Source organism: Arachis ipaensis, chromosome B5 (assembly GCF_059453495.1).
Source record: "Arachis ipaensis isolate K30076 ecotype BB chromosome B5, ASM5945349v1, whole genome shotgun sequence".
NCBI lineage: Eukaryota > Viridiplantae > Streptophyta > Magnoliopsida > Fabales > Fabaceae > Arachis > Arachis ipaensis.
In genome coordinates, this window is record NC_142440.1 from 90267964 (window position 1) to 90288834 (window position 20871).

Below are 20871 nucleotides of genomic sequence, written 5' to 3' on the forward strand. Positions count from 1 at the left end.
GGAGCTAACGTAAGAAGCAAGAGTGGTCGACAACGTTAGTGACATCCAACATTGTCACTAACGTTGGAAGCAACCACACAACCCCCCAAGGGGCCACATTAACTTCCACGTTAACTTAGTTAACATGAAAGCTAACGTTGATGAGTGAAAGAATGACCAACCTTAGTGACACTCAACATTGTCACTAACGTTCTCGAAGGATGGCAAGCCGACGTTAAAGAGCCACGTTAACTAAGTTAACGTGGGCTCTAACGTAGGAACAAAGGGGGCTTTTCAAAGTTATTGGAAATGTTAAGTCTCAATAACGTGTGCGAAGGACTTAGAGGCAACGTTAGTGGCAACGTTTATGCCACTAACGTTGAAGTTAACGTGGCTTTTACTTAGTAACGTTAGTGAGAAAGTTGATTGTCACTAACGTTCTCGAACTCATATTTTCACTAAACGTTAACACCCCTAACGTCCTGAGCTAAAGTCTCTGCGCACTTCACATTTTCTCTCTGCAAGTAAAGCCAAGCCCAAATGAAGAAGAGAACTGCTTCAAACTCAAGATCCAAAGGCCCAAGACTTGAAGAGCCAACTAGAAGCTGAGAGAAGTAGTATATATAGGAGTAGCTTTGAATTGTTAAAAAAAGTTCTGGAGGTTGGAAAAAGAGAACTACTCTCTGTATTTTACTTTCTCTGGATTTTCTAGTTTTATGATGTATTCTCCATCTTTGTTTTCATTTTCAAGAGCTATGAACTACTAAACCCCTTTCATTGGGTTAGGGAGCTCTATCGTAATTTGATGGATCAATACTAATTTTCATTATTCTTCTTCTATCTTTTCTCTTGATTTTACTTGAAAGCTTTCGATCTTCATCCAATTGAGTAGTTATCTTGGAAAAGAAGCTATTCAAACTTGGATCTCTTTTGAAACTTGAAAGAGGAATGAAGAGATCAAGCAAGAAATTCTTTCTCATGCTGGACCAAATTGGGTTTGGATGGGTATGTGACTATAACCCTCTCAATACTTGATTTGGGAAATTCATGTGGTATAATCAGTGACCATACTTCATCTCTTCTCATGAGCAATTGACCAAGGAATTGGCTATTGATCAAGACTTGAGAGATTGAATTGCAAGAAATTGTAATTCAATCAATTAAGATTGCCAAGGAGATCAATGAGTGCATTGATTGAGAAAGAGATGAAAATGAACTTGATCCGAAGAATTGCAACATCTCCTAAGCCCAATGAACTCCGTATCTCTGATCTTACCCATCCTCTTTAATTTTTGCCATTTACTTTTATGAGCAAATCCCCCATTCCCATTTACAATTCTGCAATTTATTTTCAGTCATTTACTTCCAGTCCTTTAATTCTAGCTTTTAATTTTCTGTTATTTACATTCCCGCTATTTTATTTTCTGCAACTCTCAACCTAAATTCTGGATTCGCTCAACTAGAACATTCTTCTAATTAAAGTTGCTTGATCAATCAATCCCTGTGGGATTCGACCTCACTCTATTGTGAGTTTTTACTTTACGACAAATTCGGTACACTTGCCGAAGGGAGATTTGTTGCGAGACAAGTTTTCCGTGCATCAAGTTTATGGCGCCGTTGCCAGGGATTGATTGTGCATCAACAATGATTAAATTGGAAGATCACTAGATTGAGCATTTTTATTTTGTGAATTTCATTTTCTGTTTGAGTGATTTACTTTCTGTTTTAGTTAAACTTCTTCCTTTCCCCCTCTACTCTTTTGTTTTTTTTGTTAATTTCAATTCTGTTTGCTAACCCACTAACTGTTTGATATATTGCATCACCCACAACAAACAGTAATTCTGACACAAATACTTTCTGCACCTATCTTTTCTTGCTTGCACTTGATGGTTGTATGACAGGGTGAAGAAGCGGGGCTTCAACTTCCTTCGATTCTGAACCTGAGAGGACCTTGCTTAGATTAAGGAGGGAGGCAAGAGGAAAGAAAGTGGTTGGTGCTGAGGAAGAAGAGGAATTCTTTGAACCAAACATGGAAGACAACATGGAAAACCATCATGAAGAAGAAGATCACAACCATGGAGGAGGAGGTAGAGCAAATCATGCTGGGGAGGATAGAAGAGTTTTGGGCTCTTACATCAATCCAAACCCAGGCAATTGTTGAAGTAGCATCAAAAAGCCAACAGTCCATGCCAACAACTTTGAACTTAAACCACAGGTCATTACCCTTGTTCAGAACAACTGTTCGTTTGGAGGAGGTGTTCAAGAAGACCCCAATCAACATTTGACCACCTTCCTGAGAATATGTGACACAGTGAAGTCTAATGGTGTTCATCCTGACACCTATAGACTGCTCTTGTTTCCATTCTCACTTAGGGACAAAGCAGTAAAGTGGCTGGAATCTTTCCCAAGGGAAAGCTTGACAACTTGGGAAGACGTGGTGAACAAATTCTTAGCAAGATTTTACCCTCCTCAACGAATCAATAGGCTGAGAGCTGAGGTCCAAACTTTCAGGCAACAAGATGGTGAGACTCTATATGAAGCATGGGAGAGGATCAAGGACTTAACAAGGAGGTGTCCACCTGACATGTTCAACGAATGGGTGCAGCTGCACATTTTCTATGAAGGGCTCTCTTATGAGTCAAAGAAGGCCGTAGACCATTCATCCGGAGGATCTTTGAACAAGAAGAAGACTATTGAGGAAGCCATAGATGTTATTGAAACAGTAGCAGAGAACGACTACTTCTATGCTTCCGAAAGAGGGAACACAAGAGGAGTAATGGAGCTAAACAATGTAGATGCTCTGTTGGCCCAAAACAAGTTTATTACCCAGCAGCTGGCTGACCTCACCAAGAAGATGGAGAGGAACCAAGTAGCAGCAATCTCCACTTTATCAACAACCCAAGAAGGAGTGAATGAAGAAGCAGAGGGTAGTCAGGAGCAAGCCAACTACATTGGGAATTCACCAAGGAAAAACTATGCTCCATACTCCAAGACCTACAACCCTGGATGGAGAAACCACCCAAACTTTGGGTGGGGAAGTGAGCAAGATCAAAACCAAGACCAGAGACGTTACAACTCCAACAACAATGCAGCTCACCAGCAGTTCACACAGAGGACATCTCAACACCCCCACAACAACACTTCTCCACATGCTTATCAAAACCAAAACAGCATATCTGCTCCGAATCACCCATCAATTGATGACAAGCTCTCTATGATTGAAGCCTTACTTGAAGGAATATGCCAAGAGATTCAAGAAAATAAGGTGTTCAAAGAGGAGGTGCGAGCTAGTATTAAGAACCAGGGAGAGACCATTAGGAAGCTGGAATTCCAGGTGGGATATTTAGCTGAGAAGATTCCCAAACCTACTGACAGCTTCCCAAGTGACACGGAGAAAAACCCCAAAGGAGAAGCAAATAAAGTAAGATGGGAAGATTGCAAAATGGTAACTACAAGTGATCAAGAGACTGAAGACAAGCAAGGCAAACTTTTCGAACAACCTGAAGACAACTCAACAAAGGAGGAGGATAGAGATCACCAAGAACCAGAAATCTCACAAAAAGAGCTGCTGAAGCTCTATGCACCCTTCCCTCAACTGCTCAATGGTGCTGTGGGAAAGAGAATATACTCAAGGTTCCTAGACTTGTTTGCATCTCTGCATGTAAACATACCATTCATCAAGGCAATTCAACAAATGCCTGCATTCATCAAGTATATGAAGGAACTTCTTCCCAGGAAAAGCTCACTCAAAGGAGGCCAGACTATAGTGATGAACAAGGAATGTAGTGCCCTTATTCAACCTGAGTTGCCTACAAAAAGAAGAGACCCAGGGAGTTTTCACATCCCTTGTGCCATAGGTGAAACTATGTTCGATAGAGCACTATGTGATTTGGGGGCCAGCATCAACTTACTGCCCTTATCCCTGGTGAAGAGGCTGCAGATCAATGAGATAATGCCCACAGATGTAATCATCAGACTGGCTGACAAAACTCAAAAGCAAGCAATAGGAGTGGTGGAAAATGTGTTGCTAAAGGTTGGGAAATACTTTCTCCCAACAGACTTTGTCATCCTGGACATGGAAGAGAGTCACACTCATCCAATCATATTGGGAAGACCATTCCTAGCTACGGCCAGAGTACTTATCAATGTAGAGAAAGGGGAGCTAATATTGAGAATCCATGATGAACGACTCAGCTTCAATGTTTTCAAACTCTCACAAGAAACAGATCAAGAGGACAAGGAACTAAGCACAAATGATAATGAGACACTGAAGGAGGAGACAAGCACTGAAGCACAGCCAGTTCATTCTGAGATCCTTTTAATTGATAAACAAGGAAAACAGCAATTGCCACAGCTCAAGGAAAAATTGGAGGAACCTAAACCTCTAGAGGCAGGTAAAGACAGCATCATAACTCCTTTAGAAAAAGAGGTCACCAAGGGGAAGGCAACCTCAAAAGAAACAAAGAAGAAGGTACCAAGGAGGTGGAGGAACAAGAAAATCCCTACGGAAGACTTCTCTCTAGGGGATAGAGTTGTCTCAGCTTACTTCCCAGATATTCCCCATAATCTCCCCACTGTACCATCTCAGTTACCTAAGGTCTTCACTATCAACAGAGTTCTTTCCCTGGAACATGTGGAGATCATTGATCCAACCAATGGATATAAGTCCACAGCAAGAGGGGAGGACTTTAAGCACTACCAACCACCCTGATGGAGGGAAAAACGTCAAGCTAATGACGCTAAAGAAGTGCTTCATGGGAGGCAACCCATGTTTTATATGTTTTTAAAATAATGAATAAATCAATGTTTATGAATTTCAACCCAAACTTGATAAACACTTGGTGAAATCTTTATCATGCAGTATATAGTGAAGAACAAGTTTGGTGTTCAAAGCAAACCAAGATTGCATGCTAGTCTTGGGAGCTTTGAACAAAACTTTTCATCACATTGCTTCAAACTAAGTTTGGTGTCAACCCATGGTGCCACCAAAATGCATAAGGATACACAAGTAGTTAGTTAGTTGAAATTCACAAATAAACAAACTCTTTTTCTTCTCTTTATTATTCTAGCCGTAGAGTTTGATTTTTATGATATTAATTGCCTTATTTTAAATCTTTATAGGAAAACAAAAGAAGCATAAAAAGGGATGGATTGGACAACTAAACAAAGAAGGATCGGACACCATAAAAGGAAGGGCTACACACTTGTTCTAAAAAGGGAATACATTGGAAAATGTTGCCATGTAACATTGGAAAAATGGAACCCCTAAAAGACCGAGCAATCTCATTCATAAAGTGATGATCCTTGTCTTTTATCCATGCATCACCCCAACCATCCATCAGGTAACCACTCAATCAATCCACACCCTCCATTCTCTCACAACTTCTCTATATAAATGACCCTTGTTCCATACCCACCTTCATTGTCATTACCCAATCTTCACCACTCTCCATTTCGGTACAAGACACTCCCTACCCCATTAAAAAAACCTTTTTCCCACCTCACTCTCTTCATTGCAATAAAACCTTAAACAACCAAAAATCTCCACAACTTTGCCACCTTCACATATTAACTATCATTCATGGTGTCTTCGGGTTCTAAAAGAAGGAAGGGAAAGGAACCCATGGAAGAACACCCATATGATGAAAAAAGATTTAGAAACTTGCATCATGCATTGCAATACGGGTGGATGGTTGATAAGGAAATCATTTATGAGCTGAGATTTCAAGTTAAAAAGACTGAGTGCCCCGAAATTACAGAGAAGATAGAAAGGAGAAGATGGGAGCTCCTCACTGACCCGGTCATTAAGGTGAATGCAAACCTCATAAGAGAATTTTATGCAAATGCGGTTCGATATGATAAGAAGGATGAGTCTTACACAAGCTTTGTGAGAGGAAAGATGGTGGACTTTGGTCCCATGAGTGTCATGCGGGCATTGAAGCTACGGTCTATACAGTTTGAAGAAGAAAGCTATCACTCAAGATTGGACAACCCCAATTATGACCAGATTCTGCAAGATATTTGTGTACCAGGAGCTGACTGGGAAAAGGGTGCGGGAAATAAACCAAAGTTCATCAAGAGAACAGATCTCACTTCTGAAGCCAAGGGGTGGTTTGAGCTAGTGAGAAGGTCTATTCTCCCAGCTGCAAACAACTCAAAGGTGAATGTCAAGAGAGCCACAATGGTGCACTGTATACTGAAGGGAGGAGAAATTAAGGTTCATGAACTCATAGCTGAAGGTATTAGAAAGATGGCAGAGAAAAGCGACTCAAGAGGAACGTTAGGTTACCCCAGCACTATTTACCGAATATGCAAGAAAGCTGGGGTGGTTTTTGAAGATGAGAACCCCATGTGGATAAAGGAAGGCATCCCAATAACTGTACGAAGGATGAATGCTGCAGCATCCCCTTTGCCTCAGCGGAAGCAAAGGAAGAGGACAGTCCCTCAAGTAGTGGAAGGACAAGTCTTAGAGGGTGAAGCACAACAGACCTTGGACATGCACCAATTGCAGGAGGCCATTGATGGCTTGTCTAGACAATATTTAGAAAGCCAAGGAGCACAGAAAGAGCTTCAACTACAGATGATGGGGCAGCAAGAGGAAACACTCTCAAGATGGATGACTCAGCAAGGTGAGTGGCAAAGGCAAATGATGGAACAACAACTAAGTCAAGGACAACAATGGGGAGAAACATTCAACAGGATGAAATGAAGGCAAAACGAGCAACAAGAATCCATCCAGAGGCTAATCAACATCCAAGCACAACAAGGGGCACACATACATGAGATGCATCGAAGACAAATAGAACAGGCAGAACTATTGGACGAGCAAAGGGCATTCGCAGAAGGAGTTTACATGAGCGAAACAGGACATCACATAAACACTCAAGCCAGGCTCGGCTACTTAGTGGGACAGCTGCCAATATTGCATCCAGGAATAGCCAGGTATGAAGAAATGAAGGATGAATTAGCACGAGAGGAAAGACAAAGGGTGGAAGAAAGTCATGAGTCAGTGAGGAAGGAACTTGAGGATTGGAAGCAAGCAAGATTGGCACGGATACGAGGAAATGCAAGAGGAAACAAGGAGGACAAGCAAGGAAAAGAGCATGGACATCCACAACAGTAAAAGGTGGTGGAGTTCCTTCTTTATTCCACCTTTCTCTATGCTTTAAATAAGGAAGATCTTGTATGAAATAGAACTTGCTTCCATGTCATGTTTAAACCTTTTTCAATTATGTCTTTTAAGTTTTTGGTATTGAAGAAAGTATCTGTGTGCTAGTCTTTATGTCACTGCATCCTTACTTTACTTACTTGTATGCTTGTCCCTTTTTAATCAAATGAAGAGAGAATGCTTATGTTTCAAAAGACCAGAGTAGTGTTCATATTATGGAGTACATTCATGAGTTTGTGGTATGATCATAAGTTAGCTAAGTTGGTTCAACCATAAGGTGGGATGACAACTATCTGGCCTGAATACATTGCTTTGAATATACTCATGAGACTAAGTATATGACAAGATCCTAATAAGAGAAAGAGAAAAGAATAATGAAGGTGGAAAAACAAAAGAAAAAGAGTAAGCAATAAGGCTAGGCACCAATGGTTTTGATCTTAAGATATGTGTCTGTGGTGTTCCTGTGTGAGGGATCTACTTGGATGAATAAGCTCTTAGGGGTGCTTTATCACTTGGTAACTTGAGTTAACTAACCCGGGATTATCAGCTGAAAGTCCATTATCAAGAGTAACCCTCACCACAGAACATTTAGTAACCCAAAGTGGTGCTGGACACCAAGGTCTTAAGAAGGAAAATAAATGAACTATATGCCTGTGGTGTATATGTATGGGGGAGAGACTTGAGGGAGTAAGTCCTTAGGGGTGCTTCAACACCTAGCACCTTGAACCAACTGGTTTGGGAGTGTTGGCTGAAAGCTTATCTTAAAAAGTTGCCCCCTTACAGAGCACTTACCCTAAGAACACCAATAAGCTCTGAAATGACAACAAAGGGATCAATGAATAAAAGTCTCAAGGGATGTAAGCAAAGTGAGTGTTTTAAGACATGATAAAGGTTTGAAAGCCAGGAATGAACCTAAGTTGCTATGCATGAAACCACCATAAAATCAGTGATATGATTTCCATAAGAATGACTCATTGCTCTTGGCATTCCATTCATCATTCTCTTGTTCCAGTACTTGCTTAGGGACAAGCAAGCTTTAAGTTTGGTGTTGTGATGCCAGGGCATCTTGGCCAGTTTTACGGACCTTTTCTTTACTGTTTTTAGGTTAGTTTCATGCATTTCCTTAGGAAATAAGCTAGTTTTGGGTAGATATTCACTTACACCTTGATTCAAGCATACATTGTGCATTTTACATTATTTCATCAGGATTTTGCATAAGTTTAGTGACAAATTGTATGTTGCATTACCAATGACTTGGACTAGAACTTTGATGTACTCTATTGCTTGATTTCAGGACCAAAGGAAGCAAGGAATAGGAGGTAACTTGCAAAGTTAATGAGAAAAGTGATTGCCAATAACGCTCTCGAAGCCATCATTGACCACGTTAAGAGTCACGTTAACTAAGTTAACATGAACTCTAACGTGGAGAAGGGAAGTTGAACCAACGTTAGTGACACTTAACATTGTCACTAACGTTGGCAAATGCTCATAAGTGGCCAAGTTAGAGTCCACGTTAACTTAGTTAACGTGGCCTCTAACGTTAGAAAGGGGGAGAAACGCCAACGTTAGTGTCATTCAACATTGTCACTAACGTTGGCCTAAGGAGAAACATATCACGTTAACTCCCACGTTAACTTGAGTTAACGTGGGAGCTAACGTAAGAAGCAAGAGTGGTCGACAACGTTAGTGACATCCAACATTGTCACTAACGTTGGAAGCAACCACACAACCCCCCAAGGAGCCACGTTAACTTCCACGTTAACTTAGTTAATGTGGAAGCTAACGTTGATGAGTGAAAGAATGGCCAACGTTAGTGACACTCAACATTGTCACTAACATTGGGGATGGCTAAGCATGGCTACGTTAGAAGCCACGTTAACCTAGTTAACGTGGACTCTAACGTGAGGCATAGGGGCACCTTGGAGCGTTGGTGACAATGTTGAGTGTCACTAATGTTCTCGAAGGATGGCAAGCCCACGTTAAAGAGCCACGTTAACTAAGTTAACGTGGGCTCTAACGTGGGAACAAAGGGGGCTTTTCAAAGTTATTGGAAATGTTAAGTCTCAATAACTTGTGTGAAGGACTTAGAGGCAACGTTAGTGGCAACGTTTATGCCACTAACGTTGAAGTTAATGTGGCTTTTACTTAGTAACGTTAGTGAGAAAGTTGATTGTCACTAACGTTCTCGAACTCATATTTTCACTAAACGTTAACACCCCTAACGTCCTGAGCTAAAGTCTCTGCACACTTCACATTTTCTCTCTGCAAGTAAAGCCAAGCCCAAATGAAGAAGAGAACTGCTTCAAACTCAAGATCCAAAGGCCCAAGACTTGAGGAGCCAACTTGAAGCTGAGAGAAGTAGTATATATAGGAGTAGCTTTGAATTGTTAAAAAGAGTTCTGGAGGTTGGAAAAAGAGAACTACTCTCTGTATTTTACTTTCTCTGCATTTTCTAGTTTTATGATGTATTCTCCATCTTTGTTTTCATTTTCAAGAGCTATGAACTACTAAACCCCTTTCATTGGGTTAGGGAGCTCTGTTGTAATTTGATGGATCAATACTAATTTTCATTATTCTTCTTCTATCTTTTCTCTTGATTTTACTTGAAAGCTTTCGATCTTCATCCAATTGAGTAGTTATCTTGGAAAAGAAGCTATTCAAACTTGGATCTCTTTTGAACCTTGAAAGAGGAATGAAGAGATCAAGCTAGAAATGCTTTCTCATGCTGGACCAAATTGGGTTTGGATGGGTATGTGACTATAACCCTCTCAATACTTGATTTGGGAAATTCATGTGGTATAATCAGTGACCATACTTCATCTCTTCTCATGAGCAATTGACCAAGGAATTGGCTATTGATCAAGACTTGAGAGATTGAATTGCAAGATATTGTAATTCAATCAATTAAGATTGCCAAGGAGATCAATGAGTGCATTGATTGAGGAAGAGATGAAAATGAACTTGATCCGGAGAATTGCAACATCTCCTAAGCCCAATGAACTCCGTATCTCTGATCTTACCCATTCTCTTTAATTTCTGCCATTTACTTTTATGAGCAAATCCCCCATTCCCATTTATAATTCTGCAATTTATTTTCAGTCATTTACTTCCAGTCCTTTAATTCTAGCATTTACTTTTCTGTTATTTACATTCCCGCTATTTTATTTTCTGCAACTCTCAACCCAAATTCTGGATTCGCTCAACTAGAACATTCTTCTAATTAAAGTTGCTTGATCAATCAATCCCTATGGGATTTGACCTAACTCTATTGTGAGTTTTTACTTAACGACAAATTTGGTACACTTGCCGAAGGGAGATTTGTTGCGAGATAAGTTTTCTGTGCATCAAGAGGCTAGGGAGTTCCAGATTTCTTACTTTTCTACATTGGCGTTTGAACGCCCAGGGGCTGCTCCCAGGCTGGCGTGCACGCTAGCAATGCTTCACTCTTGGGGCATTGAACTCCTAGGAGGGCTTCCTCACTCGCGTTCAACTTTAACACTCTTTCCGGAGTGTTCTGTTTTTACTACTGTGAATTCTGTCTCTTGACTGATGCACATGATCATGATTCTAAGATGGAAAGACAAACAAAATATGAAAATAAAATAAATAGTTGAGTAAAGTTGGGTTGCCTCCCAACAAGTGCTCTTTTAAAGTCATTAGCTTGACCTTCAGCTCCTTAAGAAGGTGAGTAACGGCTCAGATTTTTGCCCCGTATAGTGAATTTTTTGCCTATCCTCTCATGAATGAGCTCTACATGCTCTAGAGATAGGATACGGTTCACTGTATGTGGTAGGACTGGATTCTTGGAAAAGACAACTCTCATGCCAGGTGAGAGGCCTTCAGTTGGGACTTTCTTGTACTTCTAGCCTTTAAGTACTTTATTCTTAGTACCTTTGTGCTTAGAGCTTATTGAGGACTGCCTAATACCAAACTTAGAATTGATGTCTTGGGGCTCTGCAAAGCTCTGCACAGAAAGAGAGGATTGGCACACTAGGTGTTGCACAGTTGTCCCTTTCTTATTGGAGGGAGAATTAGGATTGGACATCTTAAATAAGATATAGTCCTCTTCTATTTCGAAAACCATTTCTCCCTTAGCTACATTAATCAAAGCTTTTGCAAGAATGAAGTTTGCAAGAATGTAGTGGTTTTTAACCTTAACCAAGACATCCTCTACTAAGCCATATGGCTTCTTCATGGTCTTGTCTGCCATCTCTAGTGAGATGTTGGCAGCTTTCACCTCAATGATGCCCAGCTTCCCCATTACAGAGAATGACATGAGGTTGATGCTTGAACCTATGTCACACAAAGCCTTATCAAAGGTCATAGTGCCTATGGTGCAAGGAATCAAAAAACGTCCAGCGTCTGGAAGCTTTTGAGGTAGCTCTTGCTGAACCAAAGCACGGAGTTCTTTAGTAAGCAGTGGAGGTTCTTCCTCCAGAGGCTTTGTACCAAATAGTTTGGTGTTTAGCTTCATTAGAGCTCCTAGGAAACAAGCAACATGCTCTTCCATAGTGTCTTCATCCTCACTTGAGGATGAGTAGTCATCAGAACCTATGCACTACAGAAGTGCATTCAAAGGAACCTCAGTTATCTTTGTGGTTTCCTTTGCTTTTAGGCTAGAGGGTTCTTGAGTGGGCTTAGAGCACTCAAAGGGTGTGCTATGATTGGTGTTCAATGCCAGTCCCTCTAGCATTCTGGGTGTTGAACGCCCAGTAGGGATGTCCTTGTTGGCGTTTAACGGCAGCTTCCCTAGGCTGGTGGGCGTTGAACGCCCAATGAAGGCTTCTTCACTAGCATTCAATGCCTTTCTATTCTCCTCCAATTTGGCCTCAACCTCCATGGTTATTGCCTTGCACTCTTCTCTATGATTAACCTCAGTATTATTGGGAAGAGTGTCAAGAGGGATCTCTGGGAACCTCTTGCTCAGTTGACCAACTTGTACCTCCATATTTTGAATGGAGGACCTTGTTTCATTAATGAAGCTTTGAGTGGTCTTAGTGAGGCTAGAAACTAAAGTGGCTAAGTCATAAAGGCTCTGCTTAGAAGTCTCCATATTCCCTTGAGAAGATGGGAACGGTGGTCTGTTGTTGAACCTATTCTGGTTCCTACAACCTTGATTGAAACCTTGCTGAGGTTTTTGTTGATCCTTCCATGAGAGGTTAGGATGATTCCTCCATGAAGGGATGTAAGTGTTTCCATAGGCTTCTCCCATGTAATTCACTTCCTCCATGGTGGCTTGCTGATTACTACCAGGTGCAGTTTGCATCTCAGTGAGATGTTGAGAGATCATGTTGACCTGTTGGGTCAAGATCTTATTTTGAGCTAGGATGGCATTTAGAGTCTCCACTTTATGAACTCCTTTCCTCTGAGAGGTTCCATGATTTACCGGATTCCTCTCAGAGGTGTACATGAATTGGTTGTTTACAACCATCTCAATGAGCTCTCTTACTTTTGTAGGTATTTTCTTCAGGTGGAGAGATCCACATGCAGAGCTTTCCAAGGAAATCTTGGATATCTCAGACAAGCCATCATAGAACACGCCTATGAGGGACCATTCTGAGAGTATGTCAGGAGAACATCTCCTGACCAGTTACTTGTATCTTTCCCAAGCTTTATAGAGGGATTCACCTTCTCTTTGTCTGAAGGTTTGAACTTTCACTCTAATCTTGCTCATCCTTTGAGGAGAAAAGAACTTAGCAAAAAAAGCATTAACTAGATTTTCCCAAGAGTCAAGGCTCTATCTAGGCTGGGCATCCAACCAGAACTTAGCTCTGTCTCTTAAAGCAAAGGGGAAAAGCATCAGCTTATAGACTTCAGGATTAACTCCATTAGTCTTTACAGTATCATAGATCTATAAGAATTCTGCTAAGAACTGATATGGATATTCCAGTGGAAGTCCATAGAACTTGCAGTTCTGCTACATAAGAGAGACTAACTGAGGCTTAAGCTCAAAATTGTTAGCTCCAATGGTAGGTACATCAATGCTTCTACCATAAAAGTCAGAGGTAGGCATGGTAAAGTCACCAAGGACCTTTCTAGGCTCCTCTTGTAGTTCGGCCATGTCCTCCTTTTTTTGTTCAAAACTTTCTGAAAGGTCTCTTCTGGAGTGTTGTGCTTTAGCTTATTGTAAATGCCTCCTCAGAGTCTTCTCAAGTTCAAGATCAGAAGTTAAGAGGAGCTCTTTATCCCTGTTCCTGGTCATAAACAAGAAGCTAAGAAAAAGAAAGAAAAGAAAGAGACTTCCAATAGAGAAGAAGCTCCTCCTTAAAGTCAGAAGTAGATGATGCCAGGACATTTTGGCCAGTTTCACTGACCTTTTCTTTACTGTTATAGGGTAGTTTCATCCATTTTCTTTGGAAATAAGCAAGTTTTGGGTAGAATTTCACTTACATCTTGATTTAAGCATACATTGAGCACTTTACATGATTTCATGAGAATTTTGCATGAATTAGATGACAAATTAGATGATGCATGTCTCATGATGTGGATTAGAACTTTGATGCACTTTATTGCTTGATTTCAGGACAAAGGAAGCAAGAAAGAGCCACGTTAGTAGCCACGTTAGTCTAACTAACGTGACCACCAACATGGAATGGGAGCTAGCTTGCAACGTTAATGAGAAAAGTAATCGCCAATAACGTCCTCGAAAGCCATCATAGCCCATGTTAAGAGTCACGTTAACTAAGTTAACGTGAACTCAAACGTGGAAGAAAAAGAGAAGCCAACGTTAGTGACACTCACCTTTGTCACTAACGTTGGCCAAGCTACAATGAGCCACGTTAGTTGCCACGTTAACTTAGTTAACGTGGAAACTAACGTGAAGAAAGTAAGTGATCGCCAACGTTAGTGACACTTACCTATGTCACTAACGTTGGGATGTATTACCACAAGTCACTATGAGCAACGTTAGCTCCCACGTTAACTTAGTTAACGTGGAAGCTAACGTGGATAAAAGAGATGATAAGCCAACGTTAGTGACACTCACTTTTGTCACTAACGTTGGAGATGGCTATCATTACCACATTAGAAGCCACGTTAACTTAGTTAACGTGGACTCTAACGTGGGAAGTAGGGGCACATTGGAACGTTAGTGACAAAGGTAAGTGTCAGTAACGTTCTCGAAGAATTGGCAAGCCTACGTTAAGAGCCACGTTAACTAAGTTAACATGAACTATAACATAGGGAGGGAGGACTCTCAACGTTATTGGAAAAGGTGAGCCCAATAACGTGTGCAAAGGACCATGATGCAACGTTAGTGGTCACGTTGGTGCTACTAACGTTGAAGTTAACGTGGATCATCCCTGGGTGAGGAACGTTAGTGAAAAAGGTGATTGTCACTAACGTTCTCGAACCCACACTCTCACTTAACGTTAACGCCACTAACGTCCTGAGCTAAAGACCCTTCCTACTTCACACTTTCTCTCTGCAAGTAAAGCAAGCCCACTGCAGAAGATAACTGCTTCAAACTCAAGATCCAAAGGCCCATATCCAAGACTTGAAGAATCAACTAGAAGATCAGAAGAGTAGTATATATAGGGATAGTTTTGAATCGGGAAACAACTTTTTTGGGGATTGGAAATTGAGAACTACTCTGTGTATAATTTTCTCTGCACTTCTAGTTCTATTTTTCAGAATGTATTCTCCATCTTTGTTTTCCATTTCGAGAGCTATGGACAACTAAACCCCTTTCATTGGGTTAGGGAGCTCTGTTGTAATTTGATGGATCAATACTAATTTTCATTACTCCTCTTCTATCTTTTCTCTTGATTTTACTAGAAAGCTTTCAATCTTCATCCAATTGGGTAGTTATCTTGGAAAAGAAGCTATTCATACTTGGATCTCTTCTGAACCTTGGAAGAGGAATGAAGAGATCATGCTAGAAATGCTTTCTCATGTTGGACCAAATTGGGTTTGGTTGGGTATGGTGACTATAATCCTACCAACACTTGATTTGGGAATGCATGTGGTATAATCAGCCATCCTTCATCTCTTCTCATGAGCAATTGACCAAAGAATTGGCTATTGATCAAGATTTGAGAGATTGAATTGCCAAGGAATTGGAATTCGATCACTTAAGATTGCCAAGGAGATCAATGAATGCATTGATTGAGGAAGAGATGAAAATGAACTTGATCCGGAGAATGCAACATCTCCTAAGCCCAATGAATCCCTATTTCTGATCTTACCCATTCTCTTTAATTTCTGCAATTTACTTTTATGAGCATCTTCCCCATTCCCATTTACAATTCTGCAATTTACTTTCCGTCATTTACTTTTAGCTCTTTACTTCCAGCATTTACATTTTCTGCTATTTACTTTCCCGCCATTTAATTTCTTGCAACTCTCAAACCAAATTCTGCTTCGCTCAACTAGAACATTCCTCTAATTAAAGTTGCTTGACCAATCAATCCCTGTGGGATTCGACCTCACTCTATTGTGAGTTTTTACTTGATGACAATTCGGTATACTTGTCGAAGGAAAATTGTTGAGAGACAAGTTTCCGTGATATCAGTAGACGAAGAAGAAGAAGATAAAAATTAAAATAAAATTAAATAAAATAAGTAAAGGAAAAATACCTTGGATATAGTAGATAAGAGTAAATAATAGAGGACAAAAATTGAGAAGATGGAAGAGAAATCACAAGAAAACTTTTTGCGCCAATTGGCAAGAAGCTCCAAGTGAGATGTGAAGAAGAAAGGAAAGAAGATAAAGAAGTTGAGGTAGACCAAGAGAAGAGATAGGGATAGGAAAGTTTTGAGTGAATAGAGATAAGAAGAGAAGAGGTATAAATAGAAAAACTAAATAACATTTAAATTATTTTTCAATTAATTAATTAATTAATTTTGAAAAATTAGATTAAATTAATTTTAAAAAGATTTGAATTTTAATTATTAAATTTTTGAAAAATAAAGGAGAGGGAAGACGAATAAGTTTTCAAAAATTAAGAGAGGTGAGAGTTAGTTAGATAGTTTTGAAAAAGAAGAGAGAGAAGATGGAGATATTTTTTCGAAAATTAAGAAGATAAGAGAGTTAGTTAGGTGGTTTTGAAAAAGATGAGAGAGAAGAAGAGAGATATTTTCGAAAATTAAGGAAGAGAAGAGTTAGTTAGGAGGTTTTGAAAAAGAAGAGAGAGAAGATAAGATATTAATTCAGAAAAGATAAAAAAACAAAAAATTAAAATAAAAGATAAGATAAGAAAAGATTTAAATTTAAAATAAGATAAGAAAAGATTTTGAAATTAGAATTTGAAAAAGATATGTTTTTAAAATTAGAAGTTAGAAAAGATAAAATAAGAAAGAAAAAGATAACATTAGAAAATTGATTTTGAAAAAGAGTTAATTTTTTTAAAATTTAAAATTTGAAAAAGATAAGATGAGATTTTTGAATTTTGAAAAAGATATGATATGATTTTGAAAAAGATAAGATTTTTTGAAAAAGATATGATTTTTTGAATTTTGAAAATTTTGATTTTTGAAAACTTGACAAGATATGATAAGATAAAATTTTGAAATTTGAAATCTGAATATTTAATGCAAAAATTTGAAAATTAAGTTAAAATTAAGTTAGAAAATATATTTTTTTATTTTTGAATTTTATGATGAAAGAGAAAAACACAAAAAAGACACAAGACTTAAAATTTTTAGATCTAGCACCCTTGTTTTAAGATCAAAACACATGCAAGACTCAAGAACACCTTGAAGACTCACAAGAACACAAAGAACCAAAATTCAAAGACTCAAAGAACTTAAGACCATAAAAAGAACACCAAACTTAAAATTTTTAGAAAATCAAAACACAATTTTCGAAAAATACAAAGAAAAACACAAGAAAACACTAAAATTAAAGACTTGACACAAGATTAAACCAAAGAAAAATATTTTTGAAAATTTTCTTGAGAGAAAAACTTAAAAAGGGATGAAAATTTCACAAGAACAAAACAAAAAGACTCAAACAAAGAACAAAGATTAAACAAGAAAAATAAAAATATTTTTTCAAAAATTTTTTATGGCTTTCGAAAAATTTTCAATAAGAACACTCTCAAAAACTCTCAAATAAAGAAAAGACAAATAGCTTAAAAAAGATTAGGAAGAAGTTTTAAAAGTTTTGGAATTGAAAAACAAGAAACAAGAACATTGAAGACTCAACACCAAGAACAAAAATTAAATAAAGAAAAGAAAAATATTTTTGAAAAAGTTTTTAGAATTTTTTTTGCAAAATTGGAAGAAGAAGAAAAAAAAATTAAAGACTCAATTAAAATAATGTAAAATAAACTTACCTGATCTAAGCAGCAAAACAATCTGACAGTTTGTCCAAACTCAATAATCCCCGGCAATGGCGGCAAAAACGTGGATGCGCGTGTACGCAAAATCCACACTATTTCGTATAACAGCAGCAGTACCAGCAAGTGCACTGGGCCGTCCAAGTAATACCTGAGCGAGTCAGGGTCAATCCCACGAGGATTATGGCTTGAAACAAGCTATGGTTGTCTTGCAGGTCTTAGTCAAGCAGAATCAAAAGGTTGATGGATTAAAGGAAACTATTCATAATTTGTATTTGTAAATAAATTCAGTTGGATTGAGACAAGGTCAATCAGTAATAGGAATAGAGTTTAAAGTTGGAGTTGCTTTGTCTTTCTGAAGTAACTCTGGTACTACTGTCTTCTTTGCTTGTGAATGAACTTCTTCTATGGCAGGCTATAAGTGATCAAAATCATTGCCTGTGATCATTGGTCTCCTCTGCTACAGGTTGAACACGACCATGGCCATTGGCCGTGGTTACTCAATCTGACAAAGGGTGAAGCGCATAGCAATCCATTCTGTTGGCGATCCTACCCAAAATGCCACAGACAAGGTCGGATCTTCCGGATCATAGAACACTGTTTCTTTAAATTCTAGCCTATACCATGGAGACCCTAATCTCCCCGGAGATCAGCAGAACTGGTGTCCCGAGAAGTCTCCAACGAAATCGTGGATTTAATCGTCTGAGAAATGTGTAAACATAGTTGTTGGCTCGTGCTTTTCTTCCAGGTACTCACACGAACCCAGGTAGACGCAGGTGTTTGTTAGGCACATTCATCTTAATATGATGAACAGAGCTAATTTGTCAGATCATCCTACTCACCACGATGAAGATCGGAATATACATCTTAGAGATAGATCAAACACGGATCGAAGAAGAAACAATAGTACTTTTATTAATTCATAGGACTCAGCAGGGCTCCTCCTCTCAACCTAGGAGGTTTAGAAACTCATACTAAAAGTAAAAACAATGGAAAAATGCGTATAATGAGAAAAGTCATCTTCCTTTCTAAATTACATAGATCAAATCCTTTAAAAGCTAAACAAATGACTAGTAAGGGTAAAACAGTCTATTTAGTGATAAAATCCACTTTTGAGGCCCACTTGGTGAGTGTTTCGGCTGTGCTTTATGAAATCCACATGCTATGAGGTCTTCTGGATGTGGAACGCCAACTAGGGGGGTCCTCTCTGGGCCTTTGGATGCTGGGCTCTGCTCTTTCGGCGCTGGACGCCTGGAAGGAGGCAGGAACCTGGCGTTGGACGCCCGTTTTCATCCTTCTAATCCCAAGCAACGTATGGACTATTATATATTTCTGTAAATATCTGGAAGTCAGCTTTCCACTGCTGTTGAGAATGCTCCATTTGAATCACTATAGCTCTAGAAAAGCTCTTCTGAATGCAGGCAGGTCAGATCTGGACTGCATTTGCAGTGCTCTCTCTGTCTCTGAATTAGACTTTTGCTCCAGCTCCTTAATTTCAGCCAGAAAATACCTGAAATTGTCCAAAAACACAAAAATTCATAGTAGAATCCAAAAATGTGAATTTAACACTAAAACCTATAAAAACTTAATAAAAACTAAATAAAAATTACTAAAAACTATATGAAAGTGATGCCAATAAGCGTATAGAATATCCGCTCATCATCCTCTTCTTTGGGAAGGTTTCTAACCACTGAGTTGATTTGTACCTTAGAGAGAATGGAAATAGCAGTAGCTTATAGATGTCGGGTGTACTCCATTGGTTTTGACAGTGTCATATGTCGTTAGGAAAATAGATAAGTATTGGTTTGGGTCCTCTAAGGCACCTTCTCCAAACTGGCAGTTGTTCTAAACAAAAGTAATTAGCTGAGGTTTAAGCTTAAAATTGTTGGCATGGACATTAGGAGTGAGTATACTGCTTCCACAATTCCTAGGATTAGGAATATTATAGGAGGCTAGCACCGCCCTGGCAGGTTGGGCTTTGTTGTTAGCCACCCCTTCTTCATGCATCTCTTCCTCCATGACTTGATCCAAATCCTCTTCTGAATCCTCTTCACCAACAACTCTTTTCCCTCTGGCTTATCTTCTAAGTCTTAGAAGAGTTATCTCTGACTCAGAATCAAAGGAAGTTGATGTTGACTTTCTCCCTATTGGCATACACAACAAAAAGACAAACCAAATGAAAGGTGAACACTCTATTGCTAGAGTGTGTGTTAGAATTAGCTGACACAAAGTGTCAAATAGTTAGTATGATTAAAGAAAATAAAAAAAAGTGCTTAATCTGGAATATCACCCACTTAATCATTGTTAATTTGAATCAATCCCCGACAACGGTTCCAAAAACTTGATGACTGGAAATTTGCACAACACAAATTCCTTCGGCAAGTATATCGAATTGCTAAGTAATAACTCACTGTTGAGCGAGGTCGATCCCACAGGGATTGATGGATTAAGCAACTTTAGTTAGGTGATTTATCTAGTCAAGCAAATATTTGATGATTTTGTGTAATTGAGTGAACAAAATGGTGATTTTCAAAGAAAGTAAATGTGCAGGAAGCAAATTGCTGAAGAATAAAGTGCTGAAAGTAAATTGTGAAATGTAAATGGCAGAAACTTAAATGACAAGAAAGTTAAAGAGCTGAAACTTAAATGACAAGAAAGTAAAAGCAATAATGTAAATGGCAGTGAAAGATAAATTGCATGAAATGTAATTGGGCTTTGGGTGCTGGGAATCAAAGATAACAAGAAACTTAAAGCAATTAAAATGAAGAATAACAATGGGTGAGATTCATTAGGGATTAGAGATATTATAATCCTTCATGAATTAATGAGTCTCAACTTCATTCTCAATCATATAAAGTAGATCTAAGGCAGATTATAATTAATTGCAACCCAAATTTTCTTAACACAATCACTTGCCAATTCCTTTATCTAATTGTTCATGAGAAGAGGTTAAGTTCAATTCTCTAATTCATAAGCCACACAAGCTCTCAGGATCTCAATTCAAACCAGGAACTTATTGATCAAAAGAGTTGTGAGGGAAAGAGCTTCAAACTGAATTGTATGATCCTTCTTCCAAGGCTCACATTGAGATTCAAGTAGATCTAAACCCCCTTTCAGTAGTGAAGAGATCTATTAAGCACAGAAGTTTTCCCTTAGCTACAACAAGCAGATTGAGAAGAAGAAAATTTTCATTCATTCATTTGAATTACAATAGAACTCATCCCCCTAAAGGTGAGGGGTTTAGTTGATCATTGATCTGGAAAACTTAGAAAGAAAAAGAAACTACATGAAAAGTAAACTAAGAACAAAGAAAATGATTCAGAGTTTCCCAATTTGGATCCTCTTGTGTAAGAGTCCGTCCTTGATATACCACCATTTTATGATATATTTTTGGATTGAATTGAGTGGATTTTGTCAACTATTCCCACACTTATTCACGTAAATT

General features: G+C 38.8%; 1 non-coding gene across 1 annotated transcript; it reads right to left on the bottom strand.

The window, feature by feature from the left end:
- Positions 1-2461: 2461 nt before the first annotated feature.
- LOC148564921 (small nucleolar RNA R71) lies at positions 2462-2565 on the bottom strand. The gene has a single exon (XR_015883823.1). It is a non-coding gene; the product is annotated as a small nucleolar RNA R71 (small nucleolar RNA).
- Positions 2566-20871: the final 18306 nt, after the last annotated feature.